The following is a 19,677-nucleotide window of genomic DNA, read 5'->3' as shown; positions in this document are numbered from 1 at the left end:
CATGTGCCACCACATCCAGCTAATTTTTTGTATTTTTAGTAGAGACGGGGTTTCTCCATGTTGGCCAGGATGGTCTCGATCTTCCGATCTCAGGTGATCTGCCTGCCTCAGCCTCCCAAAGTGCTGGGATTACAGGCGTGAGCCACCATGCCCATCCCCTTTCCTAGACTTTGAAGCAGAGCTAAAACAGACACTACCGACAGACCTCCATTCTGGTGCAAGACACCAGTGACTATGCTTAGTTTCCAGAGGCAACAAGGACTGTGGTTCCATAGCCAGCAGCAAGCATCCAGGGCCGACCACACACGGTACCTGGAGCTGGCCTGTGCCCAGTAGCAATTGCAGCAGCGTCTTTTGTGGCCTAGCTCTGTGGCCTGATGTGGGGCATCATTCTTGAGGGAGAGTCCTTGTACCTGGTTCTGCATCATTCTGGAAACTCTGAGCAGTCTATTTACTTTTGAGGACTTCCGTTACATCTTAGACGAAAGAGTTGGTTCCTGTTTCTTGCAGCTTAGAACACTTACAGACACAGAGGATAATGAAACCTCTCAACTCAGCTTCAGAGAGCTCCAGAAAGCATTTTCAATCTTGAATTAAAATTGTAGGGCAGACTTTGGCGTTTATGAAGGAAGGTCTGAGCGACCTGAGAGTCAAGGTTCCCTGAGAACCATGGTGAGCCAATTCAGGTAATAAAGGAAGTAAAGCAACCAATATTACTGCATGAGCACTCACAAAATGCCAACTAGATGTTCTTATCTATATGTTTCTCATAACAATCTTGTGAAATAAACATGATTATCTTCATTTTGTAATAGGGGAAGCCGAGACACAGGGTGTGTAATCAGTTGTCCAAATAGTAGGTGTTGGAGCTGGCATTCCAACTAAGGTCTGTCTGACTCCAATTACTGCTACATCAGGCTCCCTCCCAATGGTTTGGTCCATATGTGGGGCACTTTCCATGTGTCAGACATGTGGATAATCGTCGCCCATACGTGCCTTTGTGGAAGTTAAGATCTGCTGCAGGAGATAGAAACTAATATGTCGCTACAAACTATGAAGGAGTGGTATAATGGGAATATATAGTAGAGAAACCTGCCCTAAATATGAGTGTGTGTGAAAGGAATTGGTTTCTCTGAAGGGATGCTCTTTGAGCTGAGTTTTGAGGGCTGAGTAAGAGAAAACTACTTTGGATAGGAGAAAGACAGAAGAGCTTTCCTAGCAGGGAGAATTAAGTACAAAATCAGACATACCCCATGCTTGGTTTGTACCCTGAGAGCTCCCTCAAGTACAGCATGCCGGCTTTGTGATTTAAATGGTCATCTGCTCTATTAAAGACAGATACAGAAGAGTAATGAAAGGAAAAGGCTCAGAGTTCCAAAGTCACAGAAGATGGAGGATAAACCTTGTTCTTGGGTAAAATGGTTCTGGAGCCACCTGTCTGCCCCAAGTCTTATCCTATCTTGGGAAACGAGCCCCCTCCTGATTTCTGAATAAAGAATGAGAAATCGGCTGGGTGTGGTGGCTCACACCTGTAATCCCAGCACTTTGGGAGGCCAAGGTGAGTGGATCGCCTGAGGTCAGGAATTTGAGACCAGCCTGGTCACCATGGCGAAACCCCATCTCTACTAAAAATACAAAAATTAGCCAGGTGTGATGGTGTGCTTCTGCAATCCCAGCTACTTGGAGGCTGAGGCAGGAGACTTGGTTGAACCCAGGAGGCAAAGATTGCAGTGAGCTGAGATCCCGCCACTGCACTCCAGCCTGGGTGGCAGAGAAAGACTCTGTCAAAACAAACAAACAAACAAAACGAGAAATGTCACAACAGTGTCAAACGTTTTGCTGGCTGCTGCAGGCACGTGGCTACCAGTGAGGGAAGGGGGGGTGCATAGCACACATGGAAGCCTGTCATCTATTTTATATGGGCTTAAGAGAGACTCAGGTGCAGCAGTCTGCTGGGTTCTATTTCTCTGGACATTGCCCTTTTTCTTTCTTGGTCTCCTTGGAGATACACCTCATCAAGGTACGTGTAGCAGGATGATGTTGTAAATATTATTCCTATTTTTATATAGAAATTTTAGGGGTAAAAATCCAAATATAAGGTCCAAATATATGGTTTTAAAAGCCAACATCCCTGATCTTTGTCTATTAAAATCCCATGTGACATTAAGGTCAAGCCTTGGAGTCACCCCCTCCAGGAGGTCTTCTTTGATTATGCCAAATAGAAGTGATGTCTCATCCTGTGGACTTCCTGGTACTCTACAGGGCACCATTGTTGGGGCATAGAGCATGTCTGCTTTGTATGGTAGTTATTTGGGTCTATGTCTTCTTATCTTCGCAGCTCTAGTGAAAGTTTAATGAGCAGAGGCACTATGTACCATATGGCATTGTAATGATCAAAGGGTTTTGTACATAGGAAATGCTTTCTGAAAAAAAATTGCTAACAGAATGGCAGCTGAAAATCAATATTTTCACCAGGTACAGTGGCTCATGCCTGTAGTCTCAGCAATTTGGGAGGCTGAGGTGAGAGAATTCCTTGAGCCCAGGAGTTCAAGACCAGCTCCTAGGCAACATGACAAAACCCAATCTCTACAAAAAATACAAAAATTAGCAAAATTAGTTAAGCATGGAAGTATGCACTTATAGTCCCAACTACTCAGGAGGCTGAAGTGGGAGGATCCCTGGAGCCTGGGAGGCAGAGGTTGCAGTGAGCTGAGATTACACCACTGCGCTTCAGCCTGGGCAACAAGCAAGATCGTGTCTCAAAAAATAAAAATAAAAAGAAGAAAGACAACTAATTTTTAGTAAAAGCCTTCTTTTTTCATGATCATTTGAATGCCTACCATATTTATTTATATTTAGAATATTGTTATTATATTTTATTATTGAGGAGCTAAACCAGGCATTGAAAAGACAGGGTTTGGTATGTGTTATGGAGTGAATTGTATCTTCCCCCTCCAAATTTATATGTCCTAATCTCTGATACCTCAGAATGTGACTGCATTTGAAGAGAGAGTCTTTAAAGAGGTAATTATGGTTAAATGGGGTCACTGGAATGGTCCCGCTAGGATTACCAATGTGACTGGTGTCTTCATAAGAAGAGAGTAGGACATAGACATGTACAGAGGGAAGAGCATGTGGAGACCCAGAGAGGAGGCGACGGCCACTACAAGCCAAGGAGAGAGGCCTCAGAAGTAGGCAACCCTGCCCACTCCTTGATCTTGGCCTTCTAGCTTCCAGAATCGTGAGACAATAAACTCCTGTTGTTAGCCTCCCAGACTGTGATACTGTGTTATGGCAGCCCTGGCAAACTAATAGAGTATCTATGATTTTGTTTATTGTGTGGGATAATCAAGGAAACGAGCCCTTTAATAAAGACTTTAAATATGCCTCTGCAGTATAATGTGAGATAGGAAATCTGGATTCAAATCCTGATCCTGCTGCTTGCTCACTGTGCAATCTCAGACAAGTCACTTAACCTCACTGAACTTTGATTTTCTCAGTTGTACATGTGTGGAAAACGCTATATTTAACTTGTGGGGTTGTGGAAATAACTAAACAAAACAGCAGAGAGGTGCCCTCTTCCCTCACCCTCAAGGATTCCTCCTGTGGTGGATACTCACAGAATGGAGGGAACGACCCTGGTGTCCTGTCTCCCAGCTCAGCACATGAAATTCTCTGGTTGCAACTTGAACAGCAACCTGAGAGATGAAATGTGAGCCAGCCCAGCACCCTACAGTTTGAGGCAGTGTGATATGGGTGCTTGCTTCAGAGCAAGGGCATCTCTGGTCCTGGATGTCCATTTGTAAGTTTACAGGCAGGGCAATTTGCCCATTTCCCAGTCATTTTCACAGCAGCTGGTGTCATAAATTACCACAATCACAAGTCCTCTCAAAGTGGGGCATTCCTGACATGGAATGAAGACCTACAGCCCCCGAGCATCTGATGAGATAGGATTTGTCAATAAGGGCAGTAGTCAGGCCCACGGGTGTTTGAGTACAAACTCTGGGGTCAGCAGCTGGGGCCACACCTTGGGAAACTGCCCACTTTACTTAGGTTGTTTGGAGTAAAGTAGCTCCGCAGTGGTTCTGAGGAGGAGGCTCCCGGCGCTCTCCCTAGGCGACATTCTGCTCCATGCCTGGATCTGGGCGTCCCACCCTCTCCCTGGGGTGCTGACAGGCAGAAACCCAGGCGTGTCAGGAAGAGCTCAGAGTTGGGCAAGCTGTGAGAACCGTTTCAGCTCAGGGAGAGAGGCCGGTTAAATTTTTGGTTTCAGAGGAGATACTTTCAGGGGGGTGAGAGAAAAGGGAAGAGGCCAAGATGCAAGGTCTGGCTGCCATTGGTCAGGGTCAGCCTGGGCTGTGGTGTTAAGGGGGTTTCGGCAGCCACTGTTGTTTCTGTTGCTCTGGCAACCAGAGGAGAAATACACAACGCCCAGTGCAGGTGCACAAGTGTTGAGTGCAGGCCCATTTCCTCCAATCGGCCCCAGCCAGCCCAGAGGCAGCGACCTCAGGGCTCCTCCCAGGATGGCTAGCTGAAAGTTTTGGTGTGTGGAGGCTGAAATGTGGAAACTAAATTTGGAGGGTGTTGACTACAGGGGCGGTGGGCAGCACCTGGTGGCACCCTCCCTCTGACGCAGGAAAGCCGGGCCTGGGGCTTGGATGGGTCACCTGGATCTCTTGCCTGTCCCCATTTGGCTTTCCTGCTTCTGGTGGCTGCAGCCCCAGCAGCTACATCCTGGATCCTGCTGAGGAAGCTTGGTGCTAGGTCAAACCCGTGACTTGCAGCTCCACCCTGGAGCTCTAGCGTGAATCTGCCGCTGCCTGGGAGGGTGTGAGGGTTCCCTTACTCTGGCGCCTCCCTTTGCTGAGCTTGCAGCGACCCCTGAGCCTCGCTGCTAGGCTCTCCCTCTGTAAGGGGCTCCGATTAACAGCTCTGGGGACTGGTAGACACAGGTTCAGATCTCTGTCCCTGACTGATTGACCTTCTTTGAGATTCTGGTTTCCTTACCCATGAAGTGGAAGTAGTCAAACCTGTCTCAAAGATTTGTGAGGAAGAAGTTTCTGTGAAAATACCTAAGGCAGCACCTGACACATAGTAGGTGCTAAATAAATGGGGTCTTTACCTCTTGCCTAAGAGCCAGAATCCAAGAGGCCTTGATTTCTGATGCATTTGCACCCTCTGAGCTGAGAGCTGGGCCTATTGCCTTGCCAGGAGTTTCAGGACCAAGGCCATCCCGCAAGCCCAGTCCATCAGCACGTCCTGAAGCTCTCCTCAATATATCCAGAAACTCTCCACTCCCACCTCCCTCACTGCTACTTTATCCCAGCTCCATCACCTCTTACCTGGATTATTGCAGCTGCCTCCAAACTAGGCTCCCTGCTTCTGTCGCTGACTGCTCAACCTCTTCCTACTCAGCAGGCAGAGTGATCCTGCTATGCCAGTAGACGGTGCCTCTCCTCTGTTCAGAGCTTGCCAGAGTCTGCCTTTCTCATTCTGGGCCCGTCTTCTATTACCTCATTTCCTACTGCTCCCCTTTACTCTTTCTACTCCTGGCCTCTTTGTTGCTTCTTGAGAGTAAGAAGCATGCTCCCAAACAGGACATTTGCAAGTGCTTTTTCCTCTCCTAGGTGTCCACTCTGTTGTCCTTATGGCTGATGCTTGCTTCCTTCAGCTTTCCACTCAACCGTCCCCTTCTGAGCAAGGGCCTCCCTGACCACCCATCTAAAACATCACCCTCAATCCCCATCACTTCCTACCTCCCTTCTTGCTTTTTCTTCATATCCCCTATCATAACCGGAAATATACATTTATGTGTTTATTTTTGTCTTACTCTACCAAATGTAGAATTACCAACATTTCCTATCAAAGTGCAGGAAATGTGGTTTGTTCCTGTTGAGTCTTCACTGCCTAGCCAGTGTTCACCTGGCTCTTTCTTCCTGTTGAGTCTTCACTACCTAGAACAGTGCTTGGCATACAGCAAACACTAAACGAATTTAAGCGGAATAAATGAATGAATGGATGGGATAGGGGAAAGAATATATATACATGTATCTACATGTATTTAAATCTACATTAAGCGAAAGTTTTCATATATTTAGTTATATACATATATTTCTCTAGGGATACCTCCTTTGAAGAGGATATATGGATACACACACACACACACACACACACATATCCTGAGTTGTTGCTTCTGTCAGTACAGTACAGTCACTACTGTATTTGGGTGGCCTGTCCTAGCCCTTCTCTCAGATGATGATAACATTCTTGGGGCACTGGCCTGGGTGTGGGGGTTGGTTGGTGTGGGGTCTGTGCAGACCCTTTGTGAGAGACCTGTGGAGAGCTGCATTTGTGTTTGTTGTGGTGGGTGACTGAGGTAGGTTTGTTGGGGGAGGAATAGGGACATCGAGGCTATTGGAGGAGGCAGGAAGATGGAAGGGAAGTCACTGAAATAATCTTTTTTTTTTTTTTTTTTTTTTTTTTTTTTTGTGACGGAGTCTCACTGTGTCTCCCAGGCTGGAGTGCAGTGGCGCGATCTCAGCTCACTGCAAGCTCCGCCCCCCGGGTTCACGCCATTCTCCCGCCTCAGCCTCCCAAGTAGCTGGGACTACAGGCGCCCGCTACCGCACCCGGCTAGTTTTTTGTATTTTTTTTTTTTAGTAGAGACGGGGTTTCACCATGTTAGCCAGGATAGTCTCGATCTCCTGACCTTGTGATCCACCCGCCTCGGCCTCCCAAAGTGCTGGGATTACAGGCTTGAGCCACCGCGCCCGGCCTGAAATAATCTTAAGGCCATGGGTTTGAAATTAGTATCTGCCCGTGGAGAGGTAAATCAGGGGCATCCAACGGGGAGGAGAATATCTCTGATCAGGACGCGCTCACACAGGTTAGCGGCTTCCGGTCAGGTGCTCCCGGTGACACTCGGGTCCTTTATCCTCTCCCCCGGAATTTTCTTTAAAACACAGTGTAAAGATAAGGGTAAGAGTCACTTCAAGTAACATGAGAAAACTGTAAGGAAAGAGGAAACATGAAAATGCTGCCAATGGCAGGAAACGGCACATTTTAATCTTCTCAAACTAAATGGACTCCACGTTGCATCTGGAATTGTGTGTGCTTGATAAACCTAATATGGAAGCCTTTTGCTAAACATCTGACAGGAATCAGCCTCTTCATGAAATGTGAAAAGATGCCCCCACCCAGTTGTTAAGAGGCTACATAAGAGAACAGAAAAAGTTTGCGCAGCTAACACAACACGGGGCTTGCCAAAATCATCCTGCCCTAATTCTCTTGTCAGCAGAGCCACTTTTCTGAAGAGCTAGTGACTCGTGACTTGGTTGCTGGATTCTGCCTGCCCCTCCTGCTGTGTATCCTCCACCCCACCCAAGACCCCTGTCCAGAGCACACCCTTTCTGTGTATCTTCACTTGTTGGGTATTCTTCAGGGCTTGAAGCCTCAGAAATTCCGTTGAGAACACAATGCTCTACGTTCAGGATGTGAATGGCTACAAATGTCGTATTGCTTATCTCGCTCTGTGCAACACCCAGCAGCTGCTGGCCTTTAACGAGGAGGCGGCACAGGGCTCAGAGAATCATCCTGTGTGTGCTTTGTTCGTGCATTTTGCAGCTGATTTAAGAGCAAGAAAGGAACAAACCCCATCTGATGTCTTTACTCCAGAGATCATCTCACATCCTTCCTAGGGCAGGAAGAGCAGGTGACTGGGACACCGGACATTTGGCAAGCTGGTGGCTTTCCTGCGTTGGCATGCTTTACCGGGGTTTTCGTGAAAAGACAATGACCTTTACAATAAACAATGACCTTTGCAGAGATCTTCAAACCCTGGCAACTCAGCAGCAAGCTCAGTTCCAAAAGCGCTCCTATTGCCTTTCCCAGCAGAGTTGAATAATTGGAAAGTAAAGAAGGACTTTTTAAAAATCACCAAAGTTTTTGGCAAACTTTAGGAGCTCTTTCCCCCACCCTGTAATTAAAGCAGAAGTAAACAGTAAAAGAATATCAAATTGCAGCTCGCTTCAGGAATAGATGCCCAAATGGAGCTGCTGCTTGTCCTAACCTGTGCTTTGAGACAGAAGGACAACCTCTCTGGGGAACACTCTAATGGGTCCCCAGATCTGACACAGCAAGATTAAGACCTGAAGATTTGGAGCTGAGAGAGGAGAAAGGATGAGTCATCTGGGCATTATCCAAAGAAAGAAAAAATGTCTTCCTCTTTCAAAGTTGCCTTCTCTGCACTATCCCTGAACCCTTTCTTGTTGTTGGAGTTCATCTCCTGCGTGGTACTGCCTCACCTTGAAGGGGTTCGTAGGTCCAAGGGGCTCAAAGCAGTCCTGCTCCCTGCTACACAGTGTGTGTGAAGACTCTGTGTCAGACTGACTTGGTCTGTGTCTCACCCACTCATCAGCTGGGTAACCCCAGACAAATTACTGACCTTCTCCAATCTTCAGTTTTCTCAAGTCTACAAAGAGGAGAACAATAGTATTTACCTTACAGGGCAGACATGGGACTTAAATGAAACAGTGTAAAGTTCTTGAGGCATAAGAACCACTCAACCATTGATTTACACGTATCAATAGTTAATTTCTTTTTACTGTTGTCCCATTGTATGAACATATCACGATTTATTAATGTTTATTCATTCACCTGTTGATGGATGTTTGGATTACTTCCAGTTTTTGGCTATTACAAATAAAGCTGCTACTCTTTGTCTACAAGTGTGGTATAGACACATTTTCCCTCTTTTTTTCTTTTTTTTTAGGGGGACAGAGTCTGGCTGTGTTGCCCAGGCTGGAGTGTAGTGGCACAATCTTGGCTCAATGTGACCTCTGCCTCCCTGGTTCAAGTGATTCTCCTGCATCAGCCTCCCGAGAAGCTGGAATTACAGGCGCACACCACCATGCCCGGCTAATTTTTGTATTTTTAGTAGAGACAGGGTTTCTCCACGTTGGTCAGGCTAGTCTCAAACTCCTGACCTCATGATCCACCTGCCTCGGCCTTCCAAAGTGCTGGGATTACAGGCATAAGCCACCACACCTGGCCATTTTCCCTTTTTTCTTGGGTAAGTACTTAGGGGTAGAATGGCTAGGCCAGATGGTAGCTGTATGTGTAACTTTTAAGGAAACTGTCAAGCAATTTTCCGAAGTAGTCACATCATCTGGTGTTTCCATAAGTGGCTTATAAGAGTTCCAGTTCCTCCACATCCTTATCAGCACTTGGTATGGTCAGTCTTTTTGTTTTATCCATTCACATTGGCAAGTAGTGGTAGGTGATTCACATTTACTGTAGCTTGTAGTGAAGATATTTAGGTGAACATTCTGTGCAACTATATCATTCATTCATTGCATAGTGCACAGGCCTCAAAGCTCAAAAATTATCTGAAGACAACCTGTTGTGAACTTAAATCTTTGATGGACAGTTGGGTGCATCTGACTCTGAAGATTGAGTGAATTTCAAGTAGGAGCAGTCTAATGATTCAGGGCCATAGACTGTTACAGGTAATTAGGCATGAGCCGGGCAGGAGAGGGTTCTCCCCCCACCCAGTAGAAATGTTGGGTGATGGTTTGGCAATTATTGCATTGCCTCTCTAAAAAGATGTATTTGGCAGCTCCAGGGAGAGGTCATTTCCTGATGGTCCGCACCTGTTAACATCAAAATGTTAATTGAATGCAGGCCCCAGGGAGAAGCAACTTCCTGGGCATGCGTGTTAAGAGACAAAAATGGTGAAGTATGATCTTCCGGGGGCACACTCCACCGGAAAAGGGAAGAAAGCCTCAGATGGGCATGTGTATGACTTCCTAAATACATTGTGCATGCTCAATTCCAAAGGGTAGGGAAAGCACTGGGCATGTGGAAAGCCCACCCTAAGGGAAGAATCTTGGGAAAGAGGCGAGCCTATAAAGTCCTAGGATCAAGGTTAAAGGCCCCTCTTTTTTGCTGTCTTCTTTTGCTCTCTTTTCTTTCTTGGACCTTCAAGTGCCTGCTTGGGTCTCCTTCAAATGAATTTTCCTCTCTTTCGTGTTCTAAAGCTTTTTAAATAAACTTCTACTCCTGCCTGGAAACTTGCCTTGGTCTCTTCTTCTGCTGTATGCCCCTCAGTCAAATTCTTTCTTCTGAGGCGGCAAGGACTGAAGTTGCTGTGGATCCGTATGGATTCACTGCCGGTAACTCGGGTCTCTTCCACTGGTAACAAGACCACTTAATTTTCTTCTCATTACTTCTACTAACGCCAAATAACTGCCGTGATTTTATTGATTCACCTACAAAGCCGATAATGAGCCCTGGTTCATATCACCTTTAGCTCCTGTTACTAGCAATAACAAACATCGTAAGATTGGCAACGCTATTAGTTTTGCCCTATGTTTATAATAACGAGGTTAGGGAAGGTATTCTTCACTACTTTTGGGGACTCAAAAGAGAGAATCCATAGGAGAAATTTAACTCTGGTTTTAGTTCTAGAAGTAGCTTTGCTTGTCCTGAGCAAATGGTTTGTTTTTCCTGATGAACACTGGAAATTGTGCTGTTTCTTTCTTCACGCTGGTAACCAGAGACCTTTAGAGCCAAATTTGCCTTCTACTCCATAGCAAGTTTATCAGACTTTATGTTATGTGTTTAGTAAACTAACCTATGCCTGCCTCCACATTACTTTCCTATTTTAATTTTCTATTTGCTTTACTTTCCATACTAGTTAAAAGATTTTGAATTTAAGTGATTTTTTTTTAAACTATGTGTTTATAATCAGAATCCAAAAGGCATAATTTAAACTATCTCTCACTCTTGCTCCAAAAACATCTGTTCCCCTTTCCCAGGGGAAACTGCTTTTATCAGTTTGTACTGTGTCTTTGCAGAGAATCTAGGTGACTATAAGTATCCATGAGAATAGAAGTATAATGTATGTATGGGTGTGTGTAGTACATATTTGTAAGCAGTCTATTGAACAAGTTGAAGTCGGTAGGGTATACATAGAAAGCAACTTTATTCCCGCTCATTGTTGACTCTTGAAATACACTCTGTTGTTTCCTTGCCTGCCTGTGGATCAGTTCTGTGGCAGATACCTTGGCTTTTCTAGTTACTTTCAGATATAAATAGGTAGTCTAACTTTCCCTTAAAAAGTCTAGACTGCTGGTGAGGATATGGAGAAAAGGGAACACTTATACATTGTTGGTGGGAGTGTAAATTAGTTCAACCATTGTGGAAAGCAGTATGGCAATTCCTCAAAGAGCTAAAAGCAGGACGACCATTTGACCCAGCAATCCTATACGGGGTATATACCCAGAGGAATGGAAATCATTCTACCATAAAGACATATGCATGCAAAAGTTCACTGCAGCACTTTTCATAGTAGCAAAGACATGGAATCAACCTAAATGCCCATCAGTGAAAGACTGGATAAAGAAAATGTGGTACATATAAACCATGAAATACTATGCACCCATACAAAAGATAGAAATCAGGCTAGGCAAGGTGGGTCACACCTGTAATCCCAGCACTTTGGGAGACTGTGACGTGTGGATCACTTGAGGTCAGGAGTTTGAGACCAGCCTGACCAACATGGTGAAACACCATCTCTACTAAAAATACAAAAATTAGCTGGGTGTGGTGGCAGCTGCCTTTTTTGGAGGTTGGTGGAAGGTGAGTAGAGGGGAAAATTGGGCAGGGAATGAGGGCTCTACTGAAAAGAATAGGCCATGTTATGTATCAAAATATTTTTCCATTGGGAAAATGGGGCAAGTATTGTCTGACTGAGTTCTTGCAGAAATTTCTATAAATACCCAGAGATTTAATGTTGTGCCTGAAAGGAACTACAGAAAAGCAACACACTATTTTAACTCATTGTTTAGCGTGAGCAGACTTTAAATTGCTCTAGAATGAGTTTTGTACTTTGACAGTTTTTTGGTGCACATATCATACACAAACAAAGCCAAAATGAAAAAGTGCAGAATCTGAAAAACTATATCATTTGGGTTTCTCCAGACTAAACAAACATTTCAAGTATGGCCAGATAAAAAGATTTTTCTAACCCTCCCTGTCCCTCACCCCACCTTCCTATGGGAGGACCAAATTTGCAACACAGTTCAAGAATGTTGAATTAAGAGCTTTGAATGGTTTCTATTCATGGTAAATCTCTTGGCTTTGGGCAGAGTGCAAGAACTCAACCATACCATTGGACAGGTTTGTTGGAATTCAGTCAGTGAGTGTTTCCTCTAGATTACAATTCTTTCCACAAAAATATTTTTCTAGGCAAGTAGTTCCATAATTTATTAGCTTCAAGAACCTACAAAGTCAAATGGAGATAAACTTTGATTGGGAGAAAATAAATAGTAGATTTTAGAAGATGCAGACCACAGCCATTTGGGAAAATATCCTTTGCCATCATTGCTATCAATGCAGTGTTAGTGCTCTGAAAACCAGAACCGCTATTCTCTTTCCTTGCCACCTCACAATCTTACCTCCTGCAAGCCAGTGCACCAGTGTGACATGTAATCACAATCACGTGATCATCTACTGCTATCAAATCTTTAGTGACTTCTTTTCAGTATTGGGTCAACTGAGTCCTCAAGATCTATTTTAATGCCTTGTCTTTAAGCAGTCTGAAAAACTGATGAAAGTATCTTCACATCAGAAGCCTTGACCTTACTGAAGTTATTATCAATTTCTTCTGTGGGTCTAGAAACAACACTGCACACTCTTTGTTTCTACTCTGCAGGCTAGTTTCCTGAGGTTGGCCTTCAGTTCCCCCAAGCTTCTTGGCAATGCCTCTTCTTGTTCAGAGATTGACTTAGCCACTGAAGTTCTAGGTTTCTAGCAAGCAGGCTGGACAGAGGATCTTTGTGGAATATCACCTCTCCAGCTGATTTCTTCCTGCCTGTCTTCCTTGTTCCCACTCTATGTTTTCTATTTTCTTGCTTTTCTCTGCTTCTACCCTCTCCTTCTTCTGCCCCTCTAGACATCAATTAAGCATTTGTAGGTGCTAAGGAAAACCCAAAGATAAACAAGACAAAGTTCCTGCCATTGAGATGCTCAATATAAAGGAGACAGTTTTATAACAGATAATGATCATATAGAATGCTTTCACCATGTGGGTGTCATTGTGCATGCCCTGTTTCTTGTTTCTAAATCCTATGAACAACCATGCCCTGTCAGACTTCAAGGGTTCCTCAAATCTCGATCTTTGTCTTTTCCTCTTCTTACTCTACATGTTCTGTCTTGGAGGCATTATTCCATCAATTACTATAGCCTTCACTACATCCTCGTATCTCCTAAGTCTCCCTGTCGACCCAGATTCCACCCTTCTCTGCCTCAGATCCATAAAGTCGGTACCCAACTCAGTGACTGAGACACAGGGGACAGACATCAGCATGGCCAAAGGAATGCAAGAAGGTGGTAAAGAGAAATGCTTTTTCAATGAGTTTCATATGGATTTCCAGCAATATAGCTGGAGGAATTCAGATTCTGTGTACCTCAGTTGGCTTACAAGTACAATGGTTAGTGAATAAACTTAAGATTTGAACTTTAGGACTATGGCAGGTATTTGTCAAGAATGTTTTCTTTCTTACCTTGGTCCTCACAGGTAAACCTTGGCAAGAGTGAAGCTCTTTTTTTCAGGAGCCCAAAGCTGGCAAGATTGCTTGGCTTTGGCCACGACCATGGCTATTGGATGAAAGGTTGCAGTGGCCCCCGCTCTATAATCCAGAAGGGAAAGTTAATGGGTATCACCTCTTTTTTTGTTTCACTCTTGCCAACTTCTCTGGAAAGACAAGTAACTTTTGGCTTGCTTTGCTTTGTGGGACATAGCTTTCTGAGCTGGAGAAGGCACTGCTTTTTAAATGATATGCTTAAGAATCCCTAATGCCAAAGCCACTCATATATTTGGAAACTATTACTTGAAGTCTGACTTGTAGACAGAATACTGTAACTTGATTTTTACCCTCACTATTCAGTTTCTACAAAACAAATATCATGGCTTCAGTAATGATCTTTCACGTTTTTCTAAATGTATTATCTCAACCAGCATGGCCATCTCAGCTTTATTCTAATCATTTTTAAGGTAACATACAAAACCCACCTTTAAAATGATTAATCTCTTGTGGTGGAATAATAGATGATCATATTTTCTTCTGTGTTTTCTGAACTCTTTAATTAATTTATAGCAATTTATTAATGGGAAAAATTTACAAAATGTTTTTTAAAAAATAAAAAGGGATCATTCATATTAAAGAATAAAAAGGGATCAAGAACAATGGCATGATACACAGTATGCCCTCACCTGCAAAAGGAATGAACAACACAGTGAGATTCAGTGGGTTTTTATTATTTTTTTATTTTATTTCACAAAAGAGTCTTGTTATCAAAAATGACTACTGTCTCCTTCAAAGGACAAGTTTGAGAGAAAAGTTTGGGAGGCTTGTCACTTGTTTTTGTAATCCTCCATCACTTGCCACACTTTAAAAAAAAATCACACTTTTGAACTGCGTGTTTTACAATTGCCTCAGTGATGGCCAGTCATCCTTGTTAAGGGTGGTTTTGATTTTGATTGTAAGCTAGGCCAACATCTTTTTTAATTAAAGACAGTTGTAATTATAAAATAATGAGTTTCATTTTATCTGTTATTGTGTTACGTGCAGCTGTGAACTAGCTCTAGGGGCAATTGCAAAAGAGGAGTTTCTGTTGGATTAAGTACCTTCCTAGGTATTATTTTAAAGGAAATGATATTCACTTAGGGTTGGTGTGTGTTTTTAATCACTTTTAAAATAAACTCTTGAGTATTCTATGTACATTTGTTTAAGATTTTACTTTGTAACTCAAAACAATTTTTTGTGTTTGCCCCTGAAAGCCTTAAATAGCAAAGTACCTAATTATAAAAATGGCATAAGTAAATAATTTTGAAAAATGTTGATATTTCTTGGTGTAAGGTTACAAATATTTAAGGTAAGGAGGATAACAGCATTCTTAGAAGTTGAGGATAATGAGACAGGGTACAAGGAACAGGAGAATGGGATTCACGCAAGTTGTACACATAACATGGCTTCTCTGCATTGGAGCCTGGAATTGCAGCAAAAAAACATTGGCTGCTGTATCTTTAGAAACAATGAATGCAATTCTTGGTGAACACCAATGAGATGTGATTGTGCCTTTAGCACCTGGGTCTTATTCCCTTTTATAGAATAGAAAATGTGGAAAATATTTAGGAGAATTTCTCTGGAGAACGTGCTACCAGATGCTCTCAGCCGGCACAGACCCTGGAAATACATCAAGCCCCCTACCCACCGCATGTTCCCATGTGCATGGCAAACCTGTTTTCCTAACCTTCCTCCCTTCCTCCAAAGCTGGCTCTGACACCGCCCTCCGTTAGTCAACTACCGTACATCATTCCTTTAGTACTCCACAGAGAAGAAATGATTCCCATCAAATTATCGCAACTCCTTTGAAGGTGATTTGTCAGCCTTTTGTCTGTCAAGGTGAGCCTCCTCCCCAGCCCCCACCACACATTCTGTCAAGCAAGTCCATGAGAAAAAGGACAAGGGATTAAGCTGAGGCAAGGCTCTCCCACCTCCCCACTCATGCTCCTGTCCCTGTGTAAGGCACCTACCCGCGAATTTCTAGTTGAACCAGGAGTTTGGTTGTATGGTTGGGAGTTAGCTCCTCCTATGTTCCGCTCAGGAGCCCAGGCTGCCAGCCCTGACCCAATTGTGGGGCAGATATGCTCTAGGGATAAAGTGGTTGTCCTCCATCTGTGGCTCCACAAATTCAACTCCACTCTATGAAGTATATGGTGGATGCCTTCCAAGCTGTTAGATAAGTGAATTAGTCAGTAATCTCAACAAAGAAGGATTAGAGGATATACTTCTCCAAACAGGACATAGTAGAATGTTGAAGGTTTTCTGGTGGGGATTCAGCGGAAGTGGAGTGGGGGTTTCTATCTGACTAGAAAAAGGAATTTCTAATACTATTTTGACTTTTTCAGTGTTTATTGACATACAATTTTTATATTATACAATGCAGAATTTGAAGTATACAGCTCAAATACTTTTTATGTATTTATATATTCATGTGACCATCACCCAGATCCAGACCTAACACGTATTTCCATCATTGCTGAAAGTTAGCTCATGACCTTCTCCAGTCAATAACACCCCACTTTCCTAGCCCAGGATAACATTTATTCTTACTTCTATCTCCGATACTAGTTTTGCCTATTCTTGAAATTCAAATATAATTTAAAAGTTGTCCTCCATAGTGGTTGATTTCTTTCAGTTAAAGTAATTTTTAAAAATTGTATCCATATTGTTATAGGCCAATGAGTTCATTTCTTTTTATTGCTGTATTGTATACCACAAATTGTAGGTAGTTCCATTGTATATACTACAATTTGCTTATCCATTCTCCTATTGATAAACGTTTGCGCTATTTCTACCTTTTTAGTATTATAAATATAGTTTTCATGAGCATTGTTATACAAGTCTTTTGTGGGCATATGTATTCATGTATCATGATTATACAGCTAATAGTAGAATTGTCAGGTCAAGGAGTTGATGATGTTTATTTAACTCACTTAATTAGAAATCACCAGACATGTTTCCAAAGTAATTGCAACGTTCTCATTCCCACCAGCAATGTATTTGTTTTTTTTGGTTTTTGTTTTTGTTTTTTTTTTTTTTTTTGAGACGGAGTCTTGCTCTGTCGCCCAGGCTGGGGTGCAGTGGCCGGATCTCAGCTCACTGCAAGCTCCACCTCCCGGGTTTACGCCATTCTCCTGCCTCAGCCTCCCGAGTAGCTGGGACTACAGGCACCCGCCACCTCGCCTGGCTAGTTTTTTGTATTTTTTAGTAGAGATGGGGTTTCACCGTGTTAGCCAGGATGGTCTCGATCTCCTGACCTCGTGATCCACCCGTCTCGGCCTCCCAAAGTGCTGGGATTACAGTCTTGAGCCACCGCGCCCGGCCCCAGCAATGTATTTGATTTCCACTTGCTTCACATCCTTGACAATAGTTGATATTGTCCTTTTTCCTTGACCATTCTGGAGTGTGTATTGTGATATCTCATGTGGTTTTAATGTGCATTACGATGATGACTAATAATGTCAAGCATTTTTTTATACCTTTATTGGCTACTTATATACTATTTTTTGTGAAGTGCTTATTTGGGCATTTTACCTGTATTCAAGTTGGATTGCTTGTCTTTTTATTATTAATTTAAAAAATATATTCCTGATATGTATCATGGAGAACTTAAACTACCGAATTTCAGATATCATATCTGGAATAATATGATAGATTTCAGATAGAAACGTGATTGATATAATAGAATAGATAAACCTTTGTTAGATATTTTATTGTGCATGTTTTCTTAGTCAATGGCTTATCTTTTCATTCGTATCTTTTGATAAGCAGAAGTTGTGAATTTGTTTTAAGTACTATTTATCAATTTTTCTTTTGTAATTAATGTTTTAGTATCTAAGAACTCTGCCTGTTTCAAGTTAGTGAAGATATTTTCATGTTTTCTTTTACAAGTTTTATTGTTTTAGCTTTCATGTTTATGTCTATTCAAATTAATTTTTCATGTGATGTGAAAAAGAGGTCAAGGTTCATTGTTTTCCATTTGAATATCCAGCTGTTCCCACAATCATTTATTTAGGTTAGTGCAAAAGTAATTGCAATTTTTGCCATTACTTTCCATCACAAAAACCACAATTACTTTTGCACCAACCTAATACAAAGACCTTCCTTTCTTCATTGATTTTTATTAGTGACTTTGTTGAAAATCAATATCTGTATACAGTCATGCATCACTTGACAGGGATACGTCCTGAGAAATGTATTGTTAGGTGATTTCATCCTTGTGCGAACATCATAGAGTGTACTTACACGAACCTAACCTACCACACACCTAGGCTATATGGAACAGCCTATTGCTCCTAGGCCACAAACCTGTACAGCATGGTACTCTACTGAATACTACAGGCAATTATAACACAATGCTAAATATTTGTGCATCTAAACATAGAAAATATACAGTAAAAATACAGTATAAAGATAAAAAATGGCACACTTGTACAGGGCACTTACAGGAATGGAGCTTGCAGAACTGAAAGTTGCTGTGAGTGAGTCAGTGAGTGAGTGGTGAGTGAATGTGCAGGCCCAGCTCATTACTGTACATTATTATAGACTTTATAAACACTGTACACTTAGGCTATGCTAAATTTCTTTAAACAATTTCTATCAATACTAAATTAACCTTAGCTTACTGTAACTTTTTACTTTATAAACTTTTGAATTTTTAGAAACTTTTTGACTCTTTTGTGAAAACCCTTAGCTTAAAACACAACACATTGTATAGCTGTACAAAAATGTTTTCTTTCTTTATATCCTTCTTCTATAAGCTTTTTTTCTATTTTAAAAAAAGCCTTTTTTTTTTTTTTTTTTTTTTGCTTTTTAAACTTTTTTGTTACAAACTAAGATCTGAACACACACATTAGCCTAGGCCTACACAGGGTCAGGATCATCAGTATCACTGTCTTCCACCTCCACATCTTGTCCCACTGGAAGGCCTTCAGGAGCAATAACATGCATGGAATTGTCATCTCCCATTATAACAATATCTTCTGGAATACCTCCTGAAGGGCCTGCCTGAGGCTATCTTACAGTTAACTTTTTTAAATAAGTAGGAGTACACTCTGAATTAAAGATTAAAAATTTAGTATAGTAAACACTTATACCTGTAACACGGTCATTTATTATCATTATCAAATATTATAAAGGGTACATAATTGTATGTACTCTACTTTTTTTTCTTTTTAGAGATAGGATCTCACTCTGCTGCCCAGACTGTAGTACAGGGGTGCAATCACAGTTCACTGCATCCTCTACCTCCTGGGCTCAAGTGATTCTCCCACCTCAGCCTCCTGAATAGCTGGGACCACAGGTGTGTGTCAGCACACTTGGCTACTTTAAAAAATTTTTGTAGACAGGGTCTCATTATGTTTCCCAAGTTGGATTTGAACTCCTGGACTCAAGCAGTCCTCCTGTCTCAGCCTCCCAAAGTTCTGGGATTACAGGTGTGAGCCACCTTGCCTGGCCTGTGCTATACTTTTATAGGACTGGCAGTACAGTAGGTTTGTTTACACCAGCATCCCCACAAATCGGTGAGTGCTGCACTATGATGTTGCTAGGCAATAGGAATTTTTCAACTCCATTATAAACTTACGGGATCACTATCACATATCCAGTCTGTCATTGACCAAAATGTTTTTATGAGTGCATGACTGTATATGTGTTTATATTTCTCTTTGATTTCTCTTTCTCTTTCTCTCTTCTTTTCCTCAGATCTTTTAGTCTATCTTGGTGACAACACTGCAGCACCTTGATTACTATGGATTAGTTTGCAGTAAGTTTGGAAATCTGGTAGTTTAAATTCTCCAACTTTGTTTATTTTATAAAGATTACTGTAGCCATTCTAGTTTTTATATTTCCATATAAATTTAGAAGCATCTGATGTAGTTTGGATATTTGTCCCTGCCCAAATCTCATGTTGAATTGTAATCCCCAGTGCTAGAGGTGGGGCTTGGTGGGAGGTGTTTGGATCATGGGGGTGAATTCCTCATGGCCTGATGCTTTCTTCATGATAGTGAATTCTCATGAGATCTAGTCATTTAAGAGTGTGTGGCACCTC

Source organism: Papio anubis, chromosome 5 (genome assembly GCF_008728515.1).
Source record: "Papio anubis isolate 15944 chromosome 5, Panubis1.0, whole genome shotgun sequence".
NCBI classification, from domain to species: Eukaryota; Metazoa; Chordata; class Mammalia; order Primates; family Cercopithecidae; genus Papio; species Papio anubis.
Note: the sequence above shows the minus strand (reverse complement) of the source record.